At 40.8% G+C, this 13,538-nt stretch overlaps 1 long non-coding RNA gene across 1 annotated transcript; it reads left to right on the top strand.

Moving 5' to 3' along the window:
* The first annotated feature begins 2,151 nt into the window (after positions 1–2,151).
* Positions 2,152–3,847, top strand: LOC140257940 (uncharacterized). Its single transcript, XR_011905142.1, has 3 exons — positions 2,152–2,335; positions 3,070–3,279; positions 3,377–3,847. It is a non-coding gene; the product is annotated as an uncharacterized lncRNA (long non-coding RNA).
* Positions 3,848–13,538: the final 9,691 nt, after the last annotated feature.

Genomic DNA, 13,538 nt, shown 5'->3' with positions numbered 1-13,538 from the left:
AACAGGAGTAAAAGGACAGAATATATGCAGTAGCTGAGTACCACAAAACAAGACCGAGAAATAATAGATTTTTCAAGATTGGAACAGATAACATGACTGCAGCTGTGCCTCAGGAGATGGCTGGCTCTGGTCTCCAGCAGCACCATCCAGGGACATGGGCAGCATTCCCATGGCACGGAAGCTGCACAGTTCCTTCTGCTTATTATGACCACTCTCTCCTATCACTCCACAACACAGAAAAGTACAGTTTATCTTTCTCTTACCAGAGGGCTGGGAAAAAAAAAAAACAACAAAACACCAGATAACAGACAAGTGATTTTTGCTTTGTGTTTTGTCTCTGTGTCACATCTTCGGAAGATGAGAGTTCACTGTCACCACAGAGAGATCTCAGTGTGATTCCTCAGGCAAAAATTTACATACACAGTACCAAAAAAATCAGAAAGAAATGCTAATTAAAATTCTCCTCAGTTCAGCAGAAGCCCTCCACCTGTGCTTCTGGAGGCCCTTTGCACGCTATCATTGCTCAATATCTTTTGCTGTGGTCAAGACAGGCATAAGAGCAATGCAAAACTAAAAGAGGCATAAAACAGCTATAATACCAAACCAGCAGGATATAGCACATTTCCCACCATGCAGCAGATAAGGAAAGAAGCCAGAGGCATAACAGACTTAACACTAGCTCCCACCACAGGCCCAACTACTCAGATCTGCCCACCAGCAGCACCAAGTGCAGCTCCTCCAGCACAGACTGGGCCAAGCTCAAGCATACCCCAGCAGCACTAGCAGAGATCTGATCAGTTTGCAAAGAGCTCCTGAAATCAATAGAGCTCATAACACAGTTTTTGAAATAAGGCCAAAACCACAAAAAAACCCGAACAACAAAACCCAAGGGGATCCAGATTGCCTTAGTTAGACTTACCTTTTCAGAAGTACCTCTGCGTTCTGCTTGGCACATGAAGTTACACAAGCATATCCATGACTGCTTCACCAAAAGCAAAGTGGGTAAATTAGGTTCTCTTAATCCATTATCTCATCCTATCACAGTAAGATTTGTGCTAAACTGCTGAAGGACTCCATTCAACCTGCCACATGGCTCAGCACTGAGTCTACTCTGCTCCAACACAGCAGTCTTCAATCACACCCCAACCTCATTTTCACCTTACTATTTCTCAGGAGTCTGTAATCAGGTACTGGAGCACACCCATGTGATCATTCCTGCTTAGCTGTTCCCACAGCTGTGGTGTGTTTAGGAGTAGTCCTCTCCCAGCTGCCTGCCAAGTACTTGCTGCCCGGGCTTTGCCCAAATGCAGGCAGCCTCAGTGCCGAACCAGAATGCTGCCCAAAGAGAATGGGAGCAGGGAATAAGGTGGCAGGAAGGTGATTCTGGTTAAGAGAAGCTGCTGATGTTGCCATTAATGAAGAAAATGCTCTCTTGTCTGTGTACAGGGCAGCAGGCAGGGAGAAGTGCCCAGCAGGCTGCATGTGGACCACTGCCTCATTTTTTCTGTACAACTTCCCCATCAGGAGTGCACCACCTGGTTCCAACTGCTATTATGGCCTCCATTTACCTAATTATCAAGAGCAGAAACAGAGTAGGGAAGCACTGGAGAGACACAGATGGTGGTGATTAGGGAAATCTCAGACATGAGATTGGATTTAAATTTCTTCAGAGAGGAAAAGAAATTGAAAATTTGTTTCTCCTTATTCTGCATAAGCAACTGCTGAACTACAGCTTAAACAGAGACCAGGGAGAAGAGAAGAGCAGTTATGCTTCCTAGAGCACACACTGCAGGTGTTACCTCTCCAAAGCACATCGTACAAGTGAATTGGGCTGGGTGTTTCACCTTGGTGGGAAATAGTAAAGATGAAAATAAATCATTTTGACCTGATCTATTTTTTTTCTCTCCTTTGTGTTTTGGTTCACCTGAGGAAGCAATTTAGGTAATAAAGTCAAGCAGGAAACATATATTCTACCTCTGAGCAGCAGCAAGCCAGAGCAGGTTCAGCTACAAATGCAGGCACTGCTTTGCACTTTCTATGATCATTTGCACCTGTGAAAATTGTGTTTAATAATACACCTGCCTCAGAAGGGTAGCATTTTGTAGGCACAGAACAGAAGCACAAACAACCAACTACTTGAGGCAGGAAGGTCTTTGGGTCTCCATCTGTTTTTCTCTGCATGTGGAGAGGCTGATTCAGAATACCCCTGACATGGTCACAGAGCTCACTTGGCCAACTTCACGTCAAACATGATTAGTGAAAAAGGGAAGAAATCTTTCCTCTGGGGATGCTGAAGGCCAGTGTAGGACAAGCGTTAGCTGAACAGTATCTCTGTGTGAGTCAGGGGGAGTTTGCTCTGTAACTGAGTTGCAGCTCAGCTTCTTTAGCTTGAAAGTTATTGAAAATAAAATGTTGAATTTTGTTTGGGTTACTGGTTCATTCCAAACTGCTTCAGTGATTTATGACCCTGAGGCTAAAACAGAAGAACATCCTTATCTCCATGCTAAAACTTTGCTCTCCTGAGCAGGAGGGAAGGGCAGGTCACTGGTTGGGATGCAGGTCTGAGACTAGTAAGATTGTGTTTCTTCCCTAGTCCATCATAAACTGCACATCTGACTTCAGACATTGGTCTTCACCTGTGTCTCCTGTGATGTTCAGGTAACCAGATTGGAATCAGAAGCCAGCAAGTCTCTGGCTCAGCAGTTCTGCAAGAAAGTAGAAAAGCCCTTATTTCCTTCACTGGCCTATGGTGAGGATGAATATCCGGGATTTTGACTAGCTCAGCTACCAGAGTAACGGGCTGATCAATAGCTAGGCCAGATTCATACTATCTGCTGATGAATGGGATGAAGGGATTTACCAACAGAGTTCAGGGAAAGCTTAATGAAGCCTGTGCACAGCAGGAGCTAACAGCTATTATCACCTTGCTACTTTATGCATTCATCAGTTGAGTCTTGAGGTGTAGAGACAAGAGGAAAATGCAGCTTTTCAGCTTTTTTTTTTTTTTTTTTTTTTTTTTTAAGCTGATATCCTGATTAATTAACTAATTTGACTGTAATTAAACTGCAGAGATTGTGTGCACCGCATTCCCAACTGCTAGATCACGTTGCTGGGGGACCTGGGCATGCTTCCCAAAGCAGACCGCAGTCACTGCAGACCAAGGAGTGCTCCTGAGAGTGACTATTGCTCACTTCATCCATCTGGAGCTGAGCTAGAAGGCTCTAGAAGCTGCTGAACCTCCAAGTGAAAAGGCAAATATTTCTGCTAATCTCTAAGCAGGTAGTTAAAAGGCAATGTTCCTTGATCCCTTTTTACCAGAGATGGTGGTGCTCTATTGCTCAGTTTTCTTTTTTACTGTTCATTGGCATTGTGCTAGGAAATGGAAAACCATTCAACACAAGCAGATGCAGGAATGGATTCAGAGCTTTTCCAAGGAACCATGAGACAGTGATGGTCAGCATGATGAGCAGCAGAAGGAAATGGCTGTTTTCTCTTTGACTCTCTTTAATTGCTAGCAGTTCAAAAGCTTAAATTGCAGAAGTTTGTATTAGAAGATCTGCAACAAAGCCTGTGAGGCACTGCAGAAGTGGATGCTTCTATCATTACACACTGGGGGTTGTAGCTCTATTTCAGACACCCCTGAGCTAGGAGAAAACTGAGCTTCCTCATTTCAGCCTTGCAGTTCCTTCTGTGGGATTATGTATGAGAACTACTGAATCATGGCCTAAACCTCTGACTAACCACCTGAGGTGAGCAATAAGTCAGCCCTGGGAGCACAGGTGAAGGCAATTCTCCTGTGCTACTGGAAGGGGTGAAGCCCAGCTCCACCTCTCCTAGACCCCATTTAAGAGCCAACTAGCACTGGGGAAGGATCTCTTTGGAGATCGCTCCTCGTGGAGACTTTCAGTGAACTCAGGATGAGAGTAAGCTCTTTTTGTTCTTTCCTAAACAAGTAACAACTTGTTTAGCCTAACTCTTCTGTATATTTCCTATTATACATTGGTATATTCACTGATTACGCTGGTCATATACTCAAGATAATTCAATTCTTCCCAAAATACCAATATCATTTTCCAGATAGTTATCTACACATCTGTAGAAGTGGATGTTGTTGGACATTGTGTTGAGATGATTAACATGGAACACCCCATATGTAACACTGTCAGCCCCACTCTGCAGGCCTGTGGTGCCATTTGAATTTGGAAACCAATTTTGCCAGCTTTGTTAATATCTTTATGCAACGATGTAGCTTTGGGTAATCCCCCCCTCGGAGCCTCCTCCTCCTGATTTCTCCTTTTCCTTTAATCAGGGAGATCCATTAAGCAGTGGTGAATCTGCTACAATCCATGGGCTTCCATTTTTGCAAAAGCTCAGGATATACGTGCATAAATAATCGAGTTAGCTACATGGATGCAGATGGGGCACATGAGCAATGTGTGCACTTCTATATGTACAGATATATATGAGAACACACATTTCCTTTCACAAGAAAGTTTGCTTCAGTTTGCTAATATGCACAGTATTTGTTTTCTTATAAATTTTCCCTTAACTGTATTTTTATAAGAACCATAGCAAGTTGTCAAGCATAATAGATGTTATCAGCAATATTAAATTCACAAATGCAATTTCACGTCAAATACAGAATCAATTTCTTTCTGGGTAGTTTTTACTGCAGATTTCTCTCTTAGTGACTATCATTTAATTTCAGAAGAGCTTATTGCTGCAGTGTACTGACTTTGGAGATAATTTTGTGAGCTATTTAAAAGAAAATGACACAAGTTTTTCTTGTTCCCTTCTTTGCTACTTACTGACTTTCTTCTAAAAATCTCTGAACTCAATCCTATGTGCCTTGGCTATTTGATCTGTGTGCCTAAGCCATGTCCTAAGGGCAGGTGTGGACTCAGTGGGTGTGCAGCTTGGGTGCCTAGCCCATTATGTCTCCTGCACCCATCACAGCAGCAGAACAAGGTTCCTCCTGTAAACCAGTTTCTAGGCACATATGGGTAAATTTCCAGAGTGGTATTGAATTACTGTGAATTCCATTGAAATCAATGACCCCCGTATGCTTAACATGTTTACTACTTCAACTAATATTAAATCCACTTGTACTCCTAATGTAAGGGGAAAAAGGATGCATTCAGGCAAAGCTGCTGTGTAAGCTTTGGAGTTGTTCTGAATCTTAGCTACAGTTCCTTTAGACACATGCACTCCTTGATTACAAAGGCACCATTAAAATTACATTATAGGATGTGAATGGGGTCAACAATGGCAGTAAACAAGAGGTAAAAGCAGCCATTAGAAGATATTTGCTGACAGGTAATCTTTGTAGTCTTAGAGGAGGCCAGGTAGGTCGCTGAATGTGAAACGGTGAGATCAAGAAATACAATCAATTATTAATTTTCATAATTTATAATTTATTTCCTCAATGCTACAGTTTACCTAGATGGACAAACGAAGGGACTGAGCATTCAAATCAAACCTGTGTTCTGACATTTTAATATTGTACCGTCTATATCCTGTGTTGTGTTGCAAATTTAGGGTGGATTTCAGAGTACACTGAGTTCAATGGCGGATCTCCCCTATAATTGAGAAAAACAATTACTGTTGTCTCATCAACTTTATTCCTAGCATCCCAGCACGTGGCTACATCTACAGTCCAGATTAATCTCCTGGCTTCCAAGCTGCCTTACACTGATGTACCCAGCTCTGATTTTTCAAGGGTAAGTTTTATGCAGAGGATTAAAAATTATTTTTGTTTCTTTCTGAAAAAAAGTCGCCTGGAAAGCTGTCCTTTCCTTTCCACCAGAGGATGGGTTGAGATAGAGGGAAATGAACAGCAGAAATGTGAGTTGTTTGACCCTGACAATTTAAGCCCACGTTAATAAAGATATGGCCCAAATCTAACAGTTGCCTTGGTTTGAAGCAATCCTGTTCATAAAAGGAATTTTAATCATAACAGCAATCATTTGCAGCTCTAGATCTGATGTTCACCCGGTTCAAAGTGATATCGCAAAGACATAAACAAACATGCACATTTTTACTTCTCATTCCTTTGCAGGCAGAGGTGAATATTACACTCAATGAAAGCAAAGGGTATTTTTCTTTTCTCTCTCAATCTCTCTCTCTTTTTTTTTTTTTATGAGGACAAGCAAACAATCCATTACATAAAGCCAAGAAGGAACAAATTTTCTGTGGGACTGAAGCCTTGAGAAATGTGGCTGTATTGAAAGTTGAAGTATAGAAGCTTAATTATATCCCACAGCAATGTTTTCAATGAATTTTGAGGTAAAGGAATTTTGTTTAGCTTTGCTTTCTGTAAATGAAGACTGGCCTCTCCTTCTACTAATAGTAAAAGCAAATTTAGTTGAATACTAAAGATTTATTTTTTAAAATCTACCATTCACCAACGTTGTTTCTTATGCATTCACAACCAGCATTTCACCTCAAGTATTACATCAAATTAAATACCAATTCTTTTTGTTCAGCCACAGTCTGGGCAAGCATAAATTGGTGGCAGTTCATTACAGGAGTACAGCTCAGTGGTCTCCATCAGCAGAGAGCACTGTTCTAACCACAGACACAAGCCTGAATGGTAGATGTGTATGTTATTTATCAGCTTAAGTCAAGAGCATGTTAATTCCTGCTTGGAGGGCAGGAACATTTGGTGTTCCCAGAATGTTTTGACTAAATCTCTTGGGTAGTAAAATGCATTGAGAAATAGAAGATGCAAACCAGTTGGTAGGCTTTCTTGGATTGTTGCCGAGCATCCAGAAGATTATTGGGCCATACAAAGTGCATGACTGGGCATGAAAATGCTTTGCATGGCAGAAAAAAAGAGAAAGCCAATAATTTTCATTTCAAAATTAGTATGAAATACCTTGAACTCAGTATTCTGTAGTTATTAATAAGACCTTTGCATGTTTTTATGAGTCCCCTTGTAGTTTGGAACAGTGTGCAGGTGATGGAGCACACACCAGGTATTTACAAGCGGGGAGAAACGAATAGCCTGTCTGATTCTGACAAATTATCCTCAGAGAGGGAAATAACTCCATAAGAAATATAGTTGGTGTTAAACTTAATAAAAACAGACCCTGATGGAGTCCCCTCGGAACTGTGGCAGACCTTTCCCAGGCACTTCATCCCTGCTTCTGTCAGTGCCTCCATGAACTTACAAACCGTATGAAAAAAATACTCTTTTTGGTCACTAAAACATAATTACTTTTCTACTGCCCCAGAAAAAAAAAGAAATAAAAAAAAAGAAAGAAGAAAGAGGAAAAAAAGAAGCAAAACTTTCCGGTAGGGCCCTGTGTGATATTATAACTGCAGGATGAAGAATTTGCCATTCTAGCTAAAATATAGGAAGCTTAAGAAAATGCTTGTTTTTCTGGAAGACAAATTTGATGCTCTACTGGGAAATCTATAGAATCTACTTACCAGAAGGAACCACCACACATTCAATTTGGCTTCATGCACATGCATTTGAAAGAGTCTCATAGAGATACTGCACACAGTAGACTTCTTGAAAACATGGTATATGTGGGACAGACTGAATGTTAATCTCCATCATAAAGAAGATGCATCACCCTTCATCCATTTTGGTGCTCACTTGTCACAATTTTGACTATTTTTCCAAGCAGCTGGTGTGTGTTGGGGCTCAGAGAGCCATTACTTGTTCCTGGGAAATGAATTGCCTTTCTGGAGAGATGTGGGGAAGGATGGAAAAATGAAACTTATTGCAATACACAGAGAGGTGTGGGGGTGGCAGTGAGAGATGAAGTCAAGACAGCCCAGGCTTGAAAGCCACAGGTTATATTAAAGAAGTGTTTACTGGAAAGGCCATCAAGAAGGAGCCAGTTTTTTTGGCTGGTCTGTGTTGGAACATTGCTGGAGATAGGCAACAGGTTTCAAACTGGGACTTCCCTGCGGTTTTGGGAATGTTTGGGAAGATTTGAGGGTTCTTGGCTACTGGGGCTGTGGGGTACAGTCTGTCTGCTACAAGTGTTATTAGAGCCATATTTTGCCACTATAGATACTGTCATCCACAGATTGCATTTAGGTCTGCTAAAACTGTAAGTGAGCAGCAAGTGAGTAGAGGTTGAACTGTGTGCTTTATGGAGGTCTGGGAGGGTTTATTTCTCCCATCCAGAAATATTTTTGCTAACAAAGATTTATAGTCACCTGTGTCAGGAGTGGTCTACTCATGGCTTTGAGTGTCTGTTGACAGACCAACAGATATGTCTGCCATGAAGTCCTTTCTCTACCACATGCTTGCTAATCTGGAACATGGACTATGCGGTCTAAGAAATTCTTCTGCCTTTGTGTACCTTGTTTCTGAAAATGTGGGAAAGATGTGCCCAGACTGCAATAGAGAGGTCAGCTGACACTGAGGCTGTATATCCTATATTCTTTTTTTATATACATAGAAAAAAAGTGAGTTAATTTACTTTCTGCATAGGTGTATTCCAAATGCTGAATATTGCATTATACCCACAGCAAGGATTCCAGGCTTAAGTTGTCTGATATTAACAGACTAATGGCATGTTACAGGATTGATTTTCCATCAGCCATCTCAGGGCTATCACTCCTCCTTTGTTCTTCTAATAGATAACATCACCTTTTACAACCTCTCCTCTCTGCATCTATTAAAAGGCCTATGCATTCCTCTCCATTTTCCCATATGCTACAACATGATATGAAACTGGCTTTTCAAGTGTGTAATATCTTAATAATAAAGAGACAGGTGAGATGTTATAGCCACCAGACTTGGGTTAGAAATAAAATTACAGCTTAGTTTGAAGAAATCTGATTTAAGAGAAGATGCAAATCCAGGGTTTTGAAACTATGCTTAAGCTGTTACTTCCTATTAGCTTCTCTCAGATGCCTTTGCACTGCTATTAAAATATGCATGTTAAATAATAGTATTCATTTTACAATACAGCCTGGAAGATTTCACTGGCCTTTGTGTTAAACTATAACTGCAACAGTTAAAATACATCATACATTTTAACTTGTACAAGGAGAGAACTTTTCTGTGACATACAGAGCCTTCAAAGTAAAGAAGATAAGAAACATTGGAAGATTTTGAAATGTAGTATTAACAGATATTACAGGAAGGGGAGAAACAAGGTTTAGATATCTTCTTTTCAGGGAGATCTTTGGTTACATTTTGATTGCCTCTTTAAACATAACAAAACCTCCAGGTATGGCACTTATCTCTGGAGCAAACATGCTCTCATGTATGTGGGGAAATATTTTATATTGAAATTAGCAAGTTGCTGAATTGCTATCACCTGATCCGTCTTTAATGTATTCTGCTCTGTTCACAATCTGTTATACCATCCAGAGTTACGCAGAGCTGACTGAAGGTTGTGCCAAGTTCAAATGAAGTGTCTATTTATCAATGGTAGGCTTCCTGCCGGAGCCTGAGATGTTAATATTGAATATGCCTAATAGCATTTTTCAACCTCAAACAGTCTTGGCTTATTGCTGAGCATTTTGAAACAGAAATCTCAAGCGATATGGGCATTCTCCATTTGAAAATCCTTTCCAGCTTTCTGTAATCATGTGTTTTCATAATATACACTTCTCCCCCAAGGGAATAACCAGAGAAAGGAACCAAGAAGTTCAGCTTGTCCACAAAGAAAACACAAGAGTTTAGTTTTGTATGACCCAAAGTAAACTTTGATATGAAATATCTAGATATGATGCTTAAAAAAGGCTGTTAGTTCTTTCCTTTGCTTACTCTCATTTTAGGTGAGAACTGTACATTACTGATACTGTAATAGAATAGTTCTTTTCATGCATAACTGTCATCTTAGTACACCTTGGAACCGGTGTTTTAGAATTTAAAAATTATAGTCCCATTTGCCTAGGAAAATACAAGACCCGTTGAATCAACTTCATCGTGCTGCCCTTTCCTCCTCCCCATAGCTTCTGAACTACATGACCAATTTTCACCAATATTCATCTCAAAAATATGACATTTCTCCAAGTTCCACACAAATAAAAATGAAGAAAAGTCAGCATTAGAAACACACATTGTTTGCATGTTTTAGTTGTTTTAATAAAGAAGAGGCAAAATACCTTCATCTGTCCTGTCCCTTTTCTCCCGTACAGGAAGACGTTATGAATAGGTCCGCTGTGTGAAAAACTTCAGATGGAGCTCTCACTTTATTGGGCACCAGAGAATCCAACTACAAGACACAAAACCATAAGAAAGCAGGCTTCATTAGTTTCATTGCTCATAGAAGTGCTTGTTAATACAGACACTCCATTTTTAAAATGCGTTTCTCTGCGCGCAGAAACTGTCTGGTGGAATTAAAGTTACATAGAATATGGGCCCCTTGCCAGTTAAAGGGAACACAAATTAAGGCTCTGATGTTGGGAGAGTTTATGTGTGCGCTTAATTTTACAAACCGGTGGGAGTAGTCATAGATTTGAGCTTGAATGTATTTGTAAGTGTTTGCAGACTGGGGACTATGGAAATAAACATCATTTTGCGATATTGTGTATTTGCACTACATAAGCTGTGCATTGCACTTGAAGACACACATTTGGAATGAAATTAGAAGCGGCGTTTAAGGGTTCTGCAATGAACGTGTATAATTCCAGTTTCTCCAATGAGTTAATGCATTTGGGTTTCGCAGTTAGAAAGTCTATACAAGTTGCTGTTGTCTTTAAAAACAACAACAACAACAAAACAATTCACTGGTTATTTTGGAGACCAGTTAATGGGTGCGAAGTTGATGATATTTCAGCACCTGCAGTATCACACTCAGCAGAACAGAGGAAGGAAACAGATGACACCAGGGTGCACACCTGCAATTCCTGCCCAGACACACATGAGCCATTTTCTGTATTTTGCTCTGTGCTTTCTCGTCTTATAGTCCCATGGTGCACCCAGGAGCGCAGGCACTGAGTGAGTGCCTCAGAAAGGGACCTAGGGGTGTGCTTGGGATGTTTCATGTGTAAGGAAATGGATGCTTCTCTCATCCTCAGGAAACAAACAAAAAATGAGCAGTCTATTTAAAAGCAGGAAAGGACCACCAAGGAATCTGAGCTGAGAAGGGGGCACGTGAGGCTGCCTTTGCTTTTGGCCAGTGTCAGGAGCACTAAAATGTGATGTCTTGAGCTGGCACAAATCAGGGTGCCTACATGCAGCTGTACTGAACGGCACCATGGAGAGATTTGGTGCGGCAAGGTCTCTACTTTCAGGGTATGCTGCTCCAAAGCGCCATCTCTGCCTCCAGCAGCACCTCAGTGGGCATCAAAATCCTCATTGGAGGATTTAGACAAAATTTGTTCAAAGGCTTAACCCAACCTACTGTAAAAATATGCTCTGGCAGGAGGGTGTGAGTAAAAGCTCATGAGAGATTCAGCACGGATGCACACAGATTGTATCTCCAATGAATGAGAAATATGCTGCATGTTCCCTCCATTTAGACCTCCAGAATCATATAATTTAAGTCTAAACATTGCAGCATGCATTTGTCTTTGCCATTGAACTACTGCATATTGTTTGAAAATAGAAGGGTACTATTTTTCAAACCCTGAAATGATGTGCAGGTGAGTAAAGCTCCCTAGCAATGTTTTATCACACAAGCACTTCTTCCAAGCAAAATTAATAGAAATATATCTGTAGAAACCGTTTGCTGCACAAACACTCTTTGAGCATGATTCTCCTCTCATTTAAATTAATATAAATTGGGAATCTCTCCCCTGAATCCCCAAGCTAGATTATCAACCGATTTCAGTCAACAAAGGAGTGACATTAACCAAGCAAGAATTAGACCCTTCACAGTAACTGCTGTTTGCTCTTTCACATTTGAAATTAAGATGATACCTCACTCTAAGGGTAATCAAAAAATACAGCCATTCTGCTAACTGACTTCAGTGACCTTAGCTTTCTGCTGCCATCACCATCAGCATGTGTCATACTTTCCATTTTGATTAATTTTTGTATACATCTTGGCTGTAGATGCAAGCAAACATGACGGTGCTTCCTTAACACTCGGAAAATGTATGCTTTATGAAAACCCACAAAAATCCCAATATCAGGCACAGTTCTGCTTCTAAGGCTTCTCAGAATGAATTCAGCATTAACAAAAAAAGTGGAAGAAGAGCGAGTGCGGCTGGAAGAGGGAGGGAAGTAGCTGTAAATCCAGGTGTCATTTTTGCTTGATTAAGAATTCCTTCAGGACCAAAGAATAGAACATTTTGAAAAAAGCTCTGCAAAATTTCCATCCCAAAGGGCTGCAGGAAAAGCGACTGATGCTCTCTCCATTTGCTGGGAATAAAGTGAAAAGAAATTTCCCTTGCTATATTTTTCATAGACTGCCATTATTATGTTTATACGCTTGTTTTCCTCCACTGTGTATTTTGGAAAACAACCTCAATCTTTTCAATGGCATCTGCAGAAAGATACGGAAGTCTCCATGCACGCATTTTGTAGCTGTTAGCCTAGTTTGCAGTCTGTAGGATTTTCTGTAAGCGTTTCTATTCATTGTGTTGAAGTACCTGGTTCCCATTAAAGTCTGATTAGATTTTAATGCCCACCTTTCTTCGGTTTCTTAGGAAATCCCGGCTATTGAGCATAAATAATTTCCTGAGTACTTCAAACAGCCACAACTTACAATTACACAGAGGTAAGTTCAGGTTAGGAAAGAGCTGTTAAATCCTGATCTAAAATGAAGCTGACCCAAACTTCAGAGAAATTCTGGTAAAAACTGAAAGTTCAGTGAATTCGGCTGGTGACAGCATGTCCTTCTGGCGATGGACTTAATAGAGGAATTTAAACATGCATGACAAATAATGAAGAGTCTGACATCTGCACGGCACATATAAAACTGTACGGATCTCACAGCTATTCTGTTCAAAACAGAATTTTGTGTCTGGGAGTGAGTTATAAGCTACAGAAGCATTCCCTTTGCATTTCGTACCTGAAAAGATGCCCACTGAATAATAAGAAGAAAGCGATGGAAAGCGATGTTTCTGTCTGGGGACATCAAGAGCAGTAAAGAAGAATCCCAGGAGGGAGTGCTGGCTGCCCAACCACTATGTCTCCGAGCAACCTTGATGATTACAGAACAGCATTACCTCCCCCAGGTATTTCCACCAGTTTGTAGAGCAAAAAAACAAGCTTAAACACTGAATACGTGTTAGTGCTAGAGGATGGCACTTATTCTGACTGGGGGAAACATACAATGATTTCTGTCATGTGTTTTGGATCTCAAAATAATCTTCCCAAGAATATGAGAAATGATGCAGTAGAAGGAAAAGAAAACCCAGAGCCAGACCAGTGGCATGAGTTGCATGTATAATGCTTCCAGCAAGCCTAGGGAAAAGAATTCGATGTGCAAGTTAAAGCAGTCAGTAAGCTCTAACTTAGGGGCTAGAGCCAGCCAGACAGCAGATTACTCAGTCTTACTCATACAATCCTGACATTATATTACCACAACTATGTATTTTTGCACTGGTGGACTGTTCTTTTTTGAATGGTCTCCCTGAAGGCACTGGCAGCAACAGGCGAGTGGGCTGCC

This window comes from Excalfactoria chinensis, chromosome 12, assembly GCF_039878825.1.
Source record: "Excalfactoria chinensis isolate bCotChi1 chromosome 12, bCotChi1.hap2, whole genome shotgun sequence".
In the NCBI taxonomy this organism is placed as follows: domain Eukaryota; kingdom Metazoa; phylum Chordata; class Aves; order Galliformes; family Phasianidae; genus Excalfactoria; species Excalfactoria chinensis.
This window is presented reverse-complemented; position numbering and strand designations above follow the sequence as displayed.